Source organism: Nerophis lumbriciformis, linkage group LG30 (assembly GCF_033978685.3).
Source record: "Nerophis lumbriciformis linkage group LG30, RoL_Nlum_v2.1, whole genome shotgun sequence".
Classification (NCBI taxonomy): domain Eukaryota; kingdom Metazoa; phylum Chordata; class Actinopteri; order Syngnathiformes; family Syngnathidae; genus Nerophis; species Nerophis lumbriciformis.
In genome coordinates, this window is record NC_084577.2 from 1,523,125 (window position 1) to 1,538,813 (window position 15,689).

At 40.5% G+C, this 15,689-nt stretch overlaps 1 protein-coding gene across 1 annotated transcript in view; it reads right to left on the reverse strand.

Moving 5' to 3' along the window:
- cab39 (calcium binding protein 39) overlaps positions 1-7,819 on the reverse strand; it is a 29,062-nt gene extending 21,243 nt beyond the window's left edge. The window contains exon 1 of the mRNA XM_061925362.2: positions 7,602-7,819. The gene's annotated coding sequence lies outside the window, so the exon portion shown is untranslated. The remainder of the gene's footprint in view (positions 1-7,601) is intronic.
- Between the last annotated feature and the right edge of the window lie 7,870 nt (positions 7,820-15,689).

Below are 15,689 nucleotides of genomic sequence, written 5' to 3' on the forward strand. Positions count from 1 at the left end.
CGTTTAAGACCCCCGCTGCCCTCCGTCCGTCGGCGCAACACGACCTAGTACGCATGCGCGGGAAATGCACACGTCATAGTCATCTCCAGTGTTGCTTTGTGTGCAAGTTCTTAAATGTAAGTTATCTGAACAATATCCAGTGTTGTGGTATTTCAATTGACTGGAATCCAGTGTGCTGTGGGGCCCTATTGTAGTGAATCACACATGAGCCATCATAAATTAATGAAATCTTTATTAGACACGTAAACAATGTGATAAAGAACATTTTACATCAATCAACCTCGGGATCTAGATATCTGGTCAGGACACTCCTCACTCTTTTGCCTTCACCTTCATTGTCCATTCGTTTTTGGTGACTTTATATACTCTGGACCTAGACGACGAGTCCACGACATACATGGCGGACGATAACTGATACAGTCTGCTTTGCCAGTCCAAATGCATTCGCCGTTTTCCTCGACGGCCAGGTAATACAAAGCACATTCCACCTTTTTTATCACATCCACGGGAGCTTGCATTCTTGTTGTCTCTCCTTCGACATATGGACAAAAGTTTTTCGCTAAGTAGAATCACAGCTGACCCGGCTGTACATTGGAAAGTTATCTTGCCGTCTGAGAAGTGTTGTATCCGAAATAGCTGCAATCGCTTTCTCTTAAGGTATTCATGTGTGATTTCCACAAGTGTCTGTACATGTAGAGGAAGGAGAAACACGGGCATGTCTGGATGACTCGCCTTCATATTTCCAGAGGTTAGCTCCGAGGTACAAAACCGCTTTATTATGAAGCTGGCTGTGGCGCGTTCTTTCTGACATCACTTCCTGTGTGGGCGCGGTCTTTCTTGCGTCACTTCCTCTCCGAACTCAGTTTGTAAACGATCAATGAGTCCATACAAAGCTAAGTGCCGGAGATTCAAGAAATACACGGCGCACTTAGAGGTGTAATAATTTCTCCGAAGAGGGGGACCTTAAACACTGCTTTAGTGTTGGCTGAAACGGGGCTTAGGCTAAATAATTATTCATTTAAGGGGTTAAACGACTTAGTGTATACATGGCCTTGAGTTTGTTTTAAAGGGCACAGAGCACATCGCTCTATAATGATCATCACACTGGCGTGTGACCTGATCACTGCATGCAATGCGTGCTGCGCTGCCTTCCACCGGTCAAAACAAACAATGTAATTAATCTCAGTGTTTCCCACAGGGCAGGCATCTATTTGTGGTGGTGTGGTTGGGGGGCGGGGGGTGGCGGCGCCAGCGGCGATGACCAAGAAGAACGCGGAGTTGGAATATAATTACAACACTTTATGTACATATTTATATACAGATTTGAACAATTAGTTATTCACTGAAATATTCTTATTAATTGTGGTTCTTACAAAAAATATATCTTATAAAATATAAAAGCTAAAATGTCTCTTAAAGCTTTGCCCCTTTAATTAGTGCATACTAAATAATTTAACTTTAGCCTACTACTACAACCATATTATTTACCAGCAACATAAAGTGAAACAGAGACAGAGGTGTATGTTTTGTCGTGGTCCTCTCTATAAGGCACATAAGAATATAAATTAGGACCCTTTTCATGAGAAAAGTGCATTTCTGATGTGACCCTGCTTTATTTTTCAGTGTTTGCTGAGTCTCACCTGTTCCCTATGCCCTAATTTTTCTACTTGCCCGACTTCTCAAATCTACTTGCCCCAATATTTTTACTTGTCCTGCCTAGGTTTTTTTCTGGCTGTGTAGTGCTCATGGCTTATATCTTACTAAAATCCTTCCCGTTGACTATTTACAACACTACACAGTATTTATTATTATTATTATCTATAATTACATTTAAATGGCATTGCACACATGTAAAATTAAATGCTATTTCACATTATTTGACCAGTAGCAGTTACACCCATCTGAACAGGTCAGCCACCTGTTTAAAGCCCGATCACAATTGAAATCTTGAAATGAAGGGCCTTTAATGGCCAAAACATTAACCTGGACAACATTTTAACAGCTGGTTGGCTCAGATTTTATTCTTTTCATTGCATTCACATGCTGCAGTGGACAGTGGACATTTTAGCTTGAGTATTAATGTAGTATCTGAAGCACCGTCTCCACGTGTGTTTATTGACAACAGGGTTATAACCTGGACACATTAGCTCGTCGGTATGAAAACAGGTGATTGTTATTACGTCCGTCTGACCCGGACCCCGTCAGTGAAACGCTCGGTGAAATCGCGGATTAATGTTAAATATATGACGAGCCACGAGCGATGCAGCTATAACCTATCTACCATAACCTATATTACCCTCGTATTTTGATCCCGTCCGTCTGTCCGTCTTCTTCTTCTGGCCCACCAGGTGAATGAAGTGCTATTGGCGGAGTTACAATGCATAGTAGGCTACCGCCACCTACTGCACCGGAGTTGTAACTACAAGCAACATTCACAGACAGTCCCATTGCTTTTATGAGCGGTCGAGCGAGTCAAAAGCCGAAAAATCCATTTGTGGCGGACGTAATTCTTTCATGGCGGACCGCCACAAATAAATGAATGTGTGGGAAACACTGAATCTTCATTCTTTTATGATACCGCAATAAAAAAAATATTAATCACATGCGTTAACCTTGACAGCACTAGCTGTAACATAACAAAATGTGGGAAAAGTGAAGCGCTGTGAATACTTCCCAGATGCACTGTATACACAGACGCTAAAATCTTTTAACCTAAAAAAATATATAACCTAGAAAAGCACTCAGAGAGCGCAGACCTCCGCCAGGCATTATATCCCGATAGTGAAGAATCCCTTTAAAAAAGCTTGAATCCAGACAATGATCCAGATCACCTCCAAAATCTTATCACTTGTTCCTTATACCATTTCCTGAAAGTCCATCCTCATCCACCTATAACTTTATGAGCTATGATGACAATTAACAAAAACCCAGAAAATCCATAACCTAAAAAAAGTATTTTAATGGTTAATACTGTTTTTATTAGGATGTAGTGTAGTTCACCATGACAAACAACAATAACAAACCATTTAGTATAGAATCTAATTATACTGTAGATATACAGCATATACAGTATAGTGCTCAGCAGGCCTCTGGTGAGTGTCAGTAAATGATTAATGTCATGTTTACTGTGAAACATGCCTTTTTACAACAAACTCTAACCCTCAAGCCTTTGTATGAGCTATATATATATAAACATTACCTTTATAATATTTTATTTTATTGACCTTCTACAATATTTTTCTTACCTAAATTGAAAACACAACCATGTGACCAAATACATGTGTAACAAACAGCAACCTATTCTGCTAGTGTTGGATAACTCTAGTTACAAAACAAGGTCTCTTATCTACACTGGCCTGCCCAGTTATTTTACACTCACTTGTGGCAAATGTTTTCCGAACAGATAACTTTTGTCTCAGTACGACTGTCATTATTAGCAAGATGTCAACCCAGATTGTGTGTTGTGAGTTAAAATGAGCCTGTTTGGAGACTAAAAACCTCCCCACCTTTGTTTACATTGAAAAGCTCTAGCTTAGTGGTTGAATTTAACAATACTAGAGTTTACTTATCTGTGGGGGACTGCCCCAGATAAATATAATTCCCTTTATTTTGGGTTCGTTATTATGCGTCAATGACCAATTATGCAAGTTAGACAACCAATAAAACACAGGACTTGATGAGTTGGTTGACTTAGAAATGTTGTTGACATCAACGGTGTCGGCTTTAATGGGTTTCACGGTCATACGTTATACAACAAAAGAATTGCACACAATCAAGACATACCATTTTTTCATAACGCTCTTAAGTGTTACAAACACACAAAATCTGAACATGATCAAAATAAAACTGACCTTTGCAGAAAACCTCCCTGCAGCTGACGGATGACTATAAATCAAATGTAGCCCCAATACCCCATGGGAAACAAAGAAGTCTTTGAACCCAAATCCGGAAACAGTCCCTCTCGTTACCTAATATCTTGTCAGAGCTCAAATTTAGATTTCAGATTAATACCACAACCTCAGCTGTGCCAAAGCATTAGGATGCAACTATGGTAAATCATTCATAGAATGCACAAACTGGCCATCCATTGCCAACCGCTGCTTTGCTGAGGTTTGCTTATTTCTTATTGTTTAACTGTTAATAATCTGCACACATCTCAAGTTTGCCAGGTGGCCAAAACCGTCTGCCACCACAGCTAATGCTTTTTAACATGTCCAGCAGGCAGCCTTTCTGCTCCTGACCTGCTTCGGTATCAGTGACGCAAATAGGAAGGCATCACATATGGCCGCTTCTATCAGCTGCTGCTGCTGCAATGACTACTGCTTGTCATGTTGAGGTGATCAAGAATTAGCACTCAAATTAGGGGCTGCACCAAAATAATCTGAAAAAATTTGCAATCTAATTTCGAAATAGACTATTTTTATTTTACATTGAACACTGGCTGCCATTTCAGTCAAGAACTCATTCTTCCAGGGCAGTGGGACAAACTAGCCCTGGCCAGCAAAGGCACGCACGCTGGCTATCATTCATCAACTTGCAGGAATAGTGGTCATATTAATTATCATTTTCTTCTGACTTGTCTTTAAAACGTACTTTGGAGTGAGCAAGCGTGCCATTTTTGGACTTGCATTATACTGTCTTTTTATTACATTTCAATTTAGTTCCCGCCGTCAACTGAAGAACAGCCGAAAAACCACCAAGCACTCATAAACGTACGCCGAGACTCTACACTACATAAGTGAAGCAAGGGAAATAAAGTGAAACGAACCGTTTGGCTCCATTTACTCAGAGGGAAAATCTCCTGGAGCAAGGTCCGATGTAGTTGCTTTGCGCCATGTTCTTTCGAGCCAAATGGCGCTGGTGCACATGCGGCGGCTTCGTTTACTATTACATCACTAATATATATGTACACACACACACACACACACACACACACACACACACACACACACACACACACACACACACACACACACACACACACACACACACGTACACACGTACACACACACAAGGCTCGAATTTAACCACGGCAACTGCCACGAACGCTCTTGTCGCTATGTCCTAAAAAAATGACCAGCATCTACGGCAAGAACATGCCGTGATCCCCCTTAACTTTTTACTTATTAATGGAATAACGGTATGCAACGATATATATATATATATATATATATATATATATATATATATATATATATATATATATATACATACATACATACATACATATATATATATGTATATTTTGCCCTAGCCTTGAATGAACACTTGATGCATATAATCACAGCAGTATGATGATTCTATGTGTCTACATTAAAACATTCTTCTTCATACTGCATTAATATATGCTACTTTAAAACTTTCATGCAGAGAAGGAAATCACAACTAAAAAAATCACTATTTTTTTCATACGGTGTTGATCTGGAAATGTTTGCCTCGGCATTTTGATAGTGTGGGCGTGTGGCACCAAACGGAGATGTTGACGTGCGGAGTAAGCACTCTTTATTCTCTAGCAGGTGACTTTTCAAATGATGTTACATATTAGCAGTAATGCTACTTTTTATAGCAACGCTTTCGCCCCACACTTGACAAATTACGGTTGTCTGTTTGACATATTCCCACTTGAAGCCAAACCACCGCCAGACGATGGACCCCCTGCTGTTTTTTGGGGGAATTGATTATTCCTTCAATTGTTACCAGATTCTCACCTTCTTTCTCTCGTATTACCGCTCACACGGCTACGCTAGCATCTCAGCTAACGTTACCCATGCTGCTACCTCTCTGCTCAAGGAGGGCGTATACGTATGTCGTGACAGTATGTGACGTGTGTAGAAGCTGCGCTTGTCTGTCTGTGAGAAGGAGAGACGGGAAAGAGCGAGGAGAGCATGTAGTGTAATGCCAGCAGCTAAAAGCAACTGCGTGAGAACGCATACTCGAATATCACGATATAGTCATTTTCTATATCGCACAGAGACATATATCAATATATCGCCCAGCCCTAATATACATACATACATACACATACATATAAATATATAAACATACATATATATATATATATATATATATATATATATATATATATATATATATATATATATATATATAGATATATATATATACATACATACATATATATGCATATATATATATATATATGTATATACATACATATATATATATACATACATGCATATATACATACATACATATATATATATATTACATATATATATATATATACATACATACATACATATATATATATATGTATATATATATATACACAGAAGGGCAGCACGGTGGGAGAGGGGTTAGTGCATCTGCCTCACAATACGAAGGTCCTGAGTAGTCCTGGATCTTTCTGTGTGGAGTTTGCATGTTCTCCCCGTGACTGCGTGGGTTCCCTCCAGGTACTCCGGCTTCCACCCACCTCCAAAGACATGCACCTGGTAAATTGGCCCCTAGTGTGTGAATGTGAGTGTGAATGTTGTTTGTCTATTTGTGTTGGCCCTGCGATGAGGTGGCGACTTGTCCAGGGTGTACCCCGCCTTCCGCCCGATTGTAGCTGAGATAGGCTGCAGCGGCCCCCGCAACCCCGAAGGGAATAAGCGGTAGAAATGGATGGATGGATGGATGGATACACACAGAAAGGAGGACAATTAAACGTTTTTAGCACTGAGCGCGAATGAGCTGAGTAATTGCAGACAACGAGGCGTTTGTTTACAACATAGGCGTAACCTAGATGGCTTATTCTGATTGAGAGCTTGGCACATGTTTACACACATCATGATCAGATCGGTTTGTTTAGTGTCCATGTAAACAGTGGCTTAAAAATTCCGAAATCGGATTGGAGAAGGGTTGCCCATGTAAACATAGCTTGAGGCATTCTATTTACAAATGCATTCAAAGACCAAAGACTGCATCAGATGATACTAACTACAATGTATGGTGATGATTACCAAAGTGTTTGACTACACGAGTTAAGCTAACCGGCAATTAAAAAATAACAGCGACCTGCCCATTAGGGTGGTAACGTGACGCTCAGCACCGCCCATCAGTGTTCAACCATGCCTGCTTTGTGATGGTGCAAAGCCTGCCAACTTTGCGCCGAGCTGGCACAATGCATACTTGTTCATTGTGCGGCCAGGAGACACTCAGCATTGCAATGTGAGCACCAAATACACATGTTCATGTCCAACATCTCGCCATTTGTACGCCAATGCGGCCTATTGGAGCTTCTATCACTGCTCACCGAATGTCCCTTGTGTCAAGCGGGCCTCCAGTTATATGCCTGCTGCAAACCCGGCAGGCTTCTTTACTCGCATATCGTGAGAATAAACGTGTCATAATATGCATTAAATGCGGCTTGTTTTTCATCAAAGTGGCAGCAGTTAGCTAGCTTAGCATGCCCAGGCCCCGACAAAGGCTGCATTTGCACCATAAAGCCAATGCAACAGCATGTTAATAAACATGTACTAAAACACGCTTAAAGGCGAACGTTTAAAAACTACCTGCAGGGCTTACAGTTGTTAGGCGAGGACGTCGTAAACACTAAAACATTATTTGTTGAAAAAATCTCATCAAATGCAACACAATACCTCTCGTGAACGGCGTTTCCACTCGTTTCCCCCAATTCGTCACGACGGTAAAAGGCAACGCAGGCCTTCCTCTCGGAACAAAACGGCTTTGTTTCACTGTTCGGTCGACTCCTGTTCGTACTGTGGATATTTGTGTAGCTGCCTGTCTCTCCTTGTGTCCGACTGGTAACATTAGCGGCGCAGGGACTCCGACTGTCACCGTCAATACTGCTGCTTAGCGCCTCCTCTGGCCGTCTGGCTGCCGTCGACATGTGCAAGCTATGAACGAGTTGTTTGTTTTACTGACTCACGGGTACTCGTCTGCGTTAACTCGTTCAAGAACACACCCCCTCTTGCTACATTAAAAAAATGAAACCAGTTAACATGTCACTATTTGTGGAACTACTATTCTGAAGGCATTAAGGCATTAATGTATTAAGTTAACCCCTCTTTAAAGGGAGCCGGATCTTGAGGAGCCATTCTCTACGAAGAGCCGTTCAAAAGACCGGCTCGTTATTGTATTTCTTTTTTTAACTGTTGTTTTTATATCAAATACTCGCGAGTATAAGTTATAAGATAAGATGTGGATCAGAATAATTCAAATGTACACCAATTTACATTATCGGTGAGATTTATTATAAAATATTGCCTATATCAGGGGTGTTAAACGTACGGCCCAGGTTGTATGCTATAGAAGTAGAATTGTCTCACATCTACGGAGCCCCGAAAGGGACATGGAGGGAAAAAAACGTTTTGCGAGATCTCGCAATACTTTTTGAGAGATTTCCCAAAACAAATTATTTTCCCCCTCCATGTCCCTTTAGGGGCTCCGTAGGAATGTCTCATCACACAAAAGCAAAAATGCGATCCACTTATGCAAATTCAATACAAATACAAATACAAAATCAAGCATATTTATATTAAAATCTCAAAAATATATTTACAAATACACGTTTATTCATACAAATTCTAGATTTATTTGTATGTCACATTTTTATATTTATACATTTTATTTGTATATATTCTCAAATCTCAAAAATATATTTAAAAATATCCGTTTATTCATACAAATTATTTATTTATTTGTATATCACATGTGTATTTGTATTTGTATATTTATTATTACATGCATATGTATTAATATCATATTGATATATATAAGTTGATGTGAGACAATTCTACTTCCATAGTATCCGACCCGCGTGATGATTTTTCCAACTATCAAAATGAACTGCATTTTTTTCAAAGAAAGAAACTGCTGTTCTAAATCTGTCCACTGGATGTCACACCGGCAGTTCTTTAAAAAAAAAATAAAAAAATTATTCACTTGATATGGAAATCATAATACAGGTACTGAGAAAAACAGACCCTTTTTTCTGTGTTCTGTTAGAACTAGTAAGAGGTACAAAGTAAAGCGTGGCTGCGGCTCTTCCCCCTCGAACCAAATTAAACCTAAAACCTGCCTGTGGAAGTTGCCCTCCAGGGGGTTCTTCGGACCACCAAGCACTGACATGACAGCCCGGTTCAGGTTCACAATTCGGTTTTATTTTTCAATAAAGTCTGTCTCTTGCTTTCCAGCAATTGTTTTTGTGTCCGTCTCAGGCTCGCTTTCACTCTTACTCCAACTCCAACCCCTCTTTCCTCCCAGCTGCTGCCTTTTAACAGAGCGACAGGTGATTAGATAACCAGGCCCAGGTGGGCCATCTACGCACCTGTCGCCGATTGCGAAGCCGGTCCTGGCACACCCCGCTTCGCTGCAGGCCCGCAGGCCACGCCCCCCTCCACACTGCCGTTTTACGTCTTCTGCTTCGAACACATCGTTATTTAGCACCCTTACTCCCCCATAATGTAACAACCCCAGAGTTCTGTTTAAAACTATTAACACTGTCATCGATGCTCCCAAATCTGCTGGTTTTGATGCTTCTTTTGAATTCTGTGAAAATTGTCTCCATTTTTTCACTGACAAAATTGTGTCAACTAGAGCCAGTCTATCTCAGCCTTCATATGACCCTTCTGTTCCCCTGCATTTCTCTTCTGTTTTCCATCAGTTTGAGCCGGTGTCCTTTTCTTTTTGAAGTGACACAGTTAGTCATATGAAGCCCTCTGGTTCTCCTGCAGATGCCCTCCCACCTCGCCTGTTTAAGGAGGTACTTGCTACTATTGGATCAAGTGTCCTTAACATTATCAATAGTAGCCTCTCTTCTGGAATAGTTCCAGTAGAGTTTAAACATGCAGTGGTACGACCTCTACTTAAAAAACCCAGCCTCGACCCCTCTCTCCTCTCTAACTTCAGACCTATCTCTAATCTTCCATACATTTCCAAAATATTAGAGAAGGTTGTCTACAGTCAGTTGCTGCCCTTCTTAGAGGATAATGGTATCACTGAGCTGTTCCAGTCCGGTTTTAAAGCCCTCCACAGCACAGAGTCAGCGCTTCTAAAAGTTTTGAACGATATCCTCCTGTCCACTGATTCTGGTAAATATGTTGTCCTGGTGCTTTTAGATCTGTCTGCTGCGTTCGACACCGTCGACCACGCCACCTTAATCACTCGTCTTGAGAACTGTGTGGGCATTAAGGGCGCCGCCCTCAACTGGTTCCGGTCGTACCTAACCGACAGGAGTTTTTGTGTAAAAGTAGACAGTTTTATGTCGTCCACAGCTCCTTTACCACATGGGGTCCCCCAGGGCTCAATCCTTGCCCCAATTTTATTTGCGCTTTACCTTCTCCCCCTTGGTTCTATTTTTAGGAAGTACAGTATTGCATTTCATTTTTATGCCGATGATTGCCAGATTTATTTTCCCATGGCACAAAATAACACGGTTCAAAGTCTTATTGACTGCCTGCACGACATCAAAGTCTGGCTTTCAGCTAACTTCCTGAGCCTAAATGAAGACAAAACAGAAGTTATGTTGTTCGGTCCAAGTCGCTCTCCCTCCCCCAACGTTGACCTCGGCACTCTGACCCCGTATCTCAGCGACTCTGTCACAAACCTGGGGGTAAAGTTTGACTCAGATTTTAAATTCGAAAAACAAATCAGCAGCGTCGTTCAAAAAAGCTTTTATCAATTACGCCAAATAGCGAAAGTGAAACCGCTTCTATCAAGACATGATCTTGAGAAATTAATCCACGCTTTTATCTCGACTCGTCTTGATTACTGTAATGCCCTGTATGTTGGCATTAGCCAGGCCTCCCTCGCCCGCCTGCAGCTCGTGCAGAACTCTGCTGCTCGTCTGCTAACACAGACCCGCAGACGTGAGCACATCACCCCTATTTTAGCGTCCCTTCACTGGCTCCCTGTGCGTTACCGAATACATTTTAAACTCCTTTTATTTGTTTTTAAATGTCTAAACAACCTGGCGCCAACCTATCTCTCCGACCTCCTTCAGCCTTACTGCCCCACCCGATCCTTAAGATCAGCCGATCAGCTGCTGTTGACGGTCCCTGACACAAGGCTGAAGCTTAGAGGTGACAGAGCTTTCGCCGTTGCTGCTCCCAAGCTCTGGAACGACCTACCCCTGAGTGTTAGACAAGCCTCCTCTCTTCCTGTTTTTAAATCTCTCTTAAAAACATACTTTTATTCCATGGCTTTTAACACTGAGTGATATCCATCCTGCAATGGCGCCCCATAATACACCTGCTGTGATCCTGTTTTTATGTTTTTATTAATTCTATTTTAATTATTTATTTTTTATCGTGTTCTGTTTGTGTTGTGTTGTGTTTGCTCGGTACTCGTTTTATCTTTTAACCTGCTCATTGTACAGCACTTTGGCTACCCCTGTGGTAAATTTTAAATGTGCTTTATAAATAAAGTTGATTTGATTTGATAATGTCCCTGACAAAAACGACAAAACTTAACCCTTTTGAATAGTTTTTACCTCAGTTTCTTACGGTTTGTTGAGTGAGCACTGGATGGATACGTGGACATGGCAAAGGAGGTATTCGATACCTCGAAGAGTTTACATGTCGTGTTTTTTGTTCAGTCCCAGAAAGACTGTGATTTACAGTTTAATCCTGGCTATACACTGAGACAAAGTCTAAGCTCATGGTGTTATTGAAACGGCACCAATTTCCTCAGAATTTTCAACAAACTTGAAGTGTTTTTTTATTTTTGTACGTTTTCATTATGTGCTTGTTCTATTTTGGGCCAAAATAAAACAAAGAAATCAACATGGAGTTGTCTTTATTTTTAAGTTATCATGCCATGATTTTACCAGTGGGAATAGATTTCCCTCCAAGTGGCCTTTGAGCTAAAATGACCTTGACACCCCCTGGACTATATTTTCATTTTTGTTGTTTTTTCGTTCCACAACACTCCACAAGGTGGGGCCATATCCCCATACTTTGACAGTGACTTCACTATTTAAAATGTTTCCTCACCTAAAAAAAAACTTTGTAGCGCAAAAGCATTTTAACAATACGAACAAAATATACTCATACAATAAGTAATAATAAATGTGCACATGTATTTGTCGTTTGTCTCTGCATGATGCAATCATATGTGCTCTATGTGTGTTCATTGCTCATTTTTGTTTTTTCGTTGCGTTTTACTTCTGTAGCTGTATGTAGAAATGGCACTGCTGAATTGTGGCACCTGGTTGTATCAGCTCTGTGCTTTTTTAAATGTATTTTACCTTATTTTTGTGTGGACCTTTTGAACCTGCACTGCAACCCCATCATTTCCCCATTGTGGGATAAATAAAGTCTGTCCTATCCTATATAAAAAGGATAAATAAAACTAAAATAAAATTAGGACATATAACAATGTGAATATACAATTGTATTACCCCATCTGGTGTGGGTACGCTTAAACTTTACATGTCAGAATATTGAACTAAAAAAATGAATCCAAATTAAATAAATCAAAATAAATACATTTAGATGTCAGACTATTGAACTAGAGAGACCAATTCAAATGAAATAAAAAATAAGTAAGATAAAATAACATAAAAATAGATTTAAGGGGAACTGCAGTTTTGGGGGAAATTTTGCTTATCATTCACAAGAACACATATGTTTTTCTCTTTTTTGTGTATTCTAAATCGCAAAAACCAATGTAGCTAATGAGAGCCATCTATTCCACTCATTAAGCCCTCTAAAAAACACCCCAAAACCACCAACAATACTCCATTCACATGCTGTGACCTGCACATTAACCAAGTATTCGCGACATTGTTATTATAGGGGCTAAAGTCGAGGAACTACTTTTAGTAACACTGCTCATTGATCGCTGAGAGGTACAGTAACTTATGCAGCTATTGACACAGGCACTGGTTTAATATGCATTATATTTACAAACCAGCCTTCCATGTATGGGAGGTAAATACAGTAAAATAAAGTGCATTCAAAATATAACTATCCATAACGCTAAATTAGTGAGAGCCCTGTGCTTGTTTCTTTGCTATGAGATGGTGCCAGGTATGTACTATGCTGTATACCATAGTATATACTATACAAAGCAACCATAAGTGTCCACAGTCCTTCACTTTTTCCACATTTTGTTTTGTTACAGCCTTATAACAAAATGTTTTACATGCATTTTTGTCCTAAAAATTCTACAGACAATACCCCTTAATGACAGCGTGATACTTTTTTTTTGCGCAAATTATTAAAAATAAAAAATTAGGAAATCATGTATGTAAGTATTCACAGCCTTTGCTCAATACTTTGTTAATGCACCTTTGGCAGCAATTACAGCCTCAATGTCACATTCTTGTGACTGTTTTGGACTTGTGTTGTTTTTTTCCCGTTTGTGCGGCATTTTAGTTCCTGTCAAGTACTTTTACTTTGTAGATTCACTTCCCCTGTAAGTCCACTGAGTACTGGCCAGATCATGACTGCGCTTAATCTCATGCCTCATGCACACTTGTTGTTCATGTTACAGAATAAGTTGTGTGTCTTGTGCCCTTTTTAGCTGCACTCGCCTTCTTTTGTTCCCTTTTTGTAGTTGCGGGATCCCCCACTCCCTCGTGAGTGTGTTTTCTTTTGTTATTTTAAAGATTTGTTTTTTTACTCACCTTCTGCCTGTCGTCTTTTGCATTTTGGGGTCACGTCGCTGAAGCTGCATCCATGCGCATGCCACTAAAGTATTTTTAAATACGATGCCACAAGCTAATCATTTTGCAATGCAGTCTGCTGATAATGATGGAATGCGCCACTGCGCAACAGACGCTTTGGTCAAAAGTTGGAAATGTCACAAAAATGCATTTTAAGATATTCATCACTCTACTGCCGTCTGGCGGCTAAAGTGGATAGTGCTCCCCCCAATTCGTCACGTTTCATGTGTCAGATAAACTGGGATGAATGGGGCCATTTGAATCCCTTTCCTACTGTATGCGCCTCACACACTTCTCATTCAACTCCCGCTAGTCCTGCCCCCGTGTCAGGTCAGAGCATACTTGCCAACCCTCCCGGATTTTACGGGAGACTCCCAAAATTCAGCGCCTCTCCCGAAAACCTCCCGGGACACATTTTCTCCCGAAAATCTTCCGAAATTCAGGTGGACCTGAGTGACGTGTCGACAGCCTGTTTTCACGTCCGCTTTTCCACAATATAAACAGCATTCCTGCCCAATCACGTTGTAACTGTAGAATGATCGGGGGAGAGTTCTTGGTTTCTTATGTGGGTTTATTGTTAGGCAATTTCATTAACGTCCTCCCAGCGTGCCAACAACACACAACAACAGCAGTCACGTTTTCGTCTACCGTAAAGCAGTTCGTCTGCCGTAAACAGCAATGTTGTGACACTCTTAAACAGGACGATACTGCCATCTACTGTACATGCATATGTGACAATAACACCTAGGGCTTTTAGAGAGTGCAGTGCACAACTGCGCACACAACAAGGAGACGAAGCAGAATGCATCATCAGAGGGATGTTCAGCATGGTTAGAAAAATAGTGACTAAGTAGTTCAATCTAAGGAATATAAGTTGTCTGTTTGGTTCAGCTGGCCGGGGCCTGTTTTTTCCCCCGGTTTATTTTGGGTAAGCACTCCATTTATGGCGGCATAGCTTGGCTCCAAGTTCAAGAATCCTGGCCTCACTCCACTGACTCTCTGTCTGTCACCGCATTGATTTTAAATGACTTTTAATTGTTTTTAAATCCCTAAATGGCCTGGCCCCACAATACCTGACGGAGCTTCTGCACCATCATACCTCGTCTAGAGCCCTAAGGTCAGCTGACCAACTGCCACTGGGGTCCCCAGATCCAGGCTAAACACCAGAGGGGACAGAGCCTTCTCCGTTGCCTTGCTTAATTGTTTGTATCCATAATTCATTTATTTGTTATTCCCTGACAAGAAATAGCAGTGATATAGGAAACTTCGCCTGCAGTGTCCAGTATTAATTTCACACTCTACAATGCTACAAAATTACTGAATCGATATCAACTCACTGAATCGTTTTAAATTGTATCGTTTAAAAAGTATAATATCGTCCTTGAATCGATAATCCGTAACCACAATTTCTGAATCTCACTTTTGGGCGAGAGGTATTTTTTTCCATTAAAAAAATTAAAATACGGGAGGGAGGATGCCTGGAAAAAAGGGCAAGATACGGGAGTTTTTTTCTCTCTCGGGGAAACGAGAGGGTTGGGAATACATTTTTGGACAAAAGAGGATTTGAGGGTCAAAATAACGAAGGATTTTTTAAAGAGCCAATTTAAGTTTATATTTGTTTCATTATTTTTGCACTGGCTGGGATTGAATATTACATTGCCTGATATCATATAATATAAACAATGTGTCCAATTGTTCACAAATTAGTCTTTTTTGCCTAAAAGATTGTTCCCTGTCTTTTTCCATGTGTGTGAACTTTAGATATTTCAAGTAAAAAGTATGACTATGATTATCGGTAAAACTGGCTGTGTTATTTTCATGGTATCAGATCGATTACCGACATTTTCAGTATCGCCAACCCATGGATGCCGTGCTGGCACTGTAGATGAATGTCCGCTAGAGGGCGCACCAAGCCTAGCGAGGTGTGTTATATAGCTGGGCAGTTGGGACAAAAGTCTTGGGACACACTTTCATTTTCATTTTCCTGTTGGTTCCACTTAGCTGTTTGTTTATTTGGGTATCTTTTGCTATTATATTTTTTTAATGGCCCATGTGA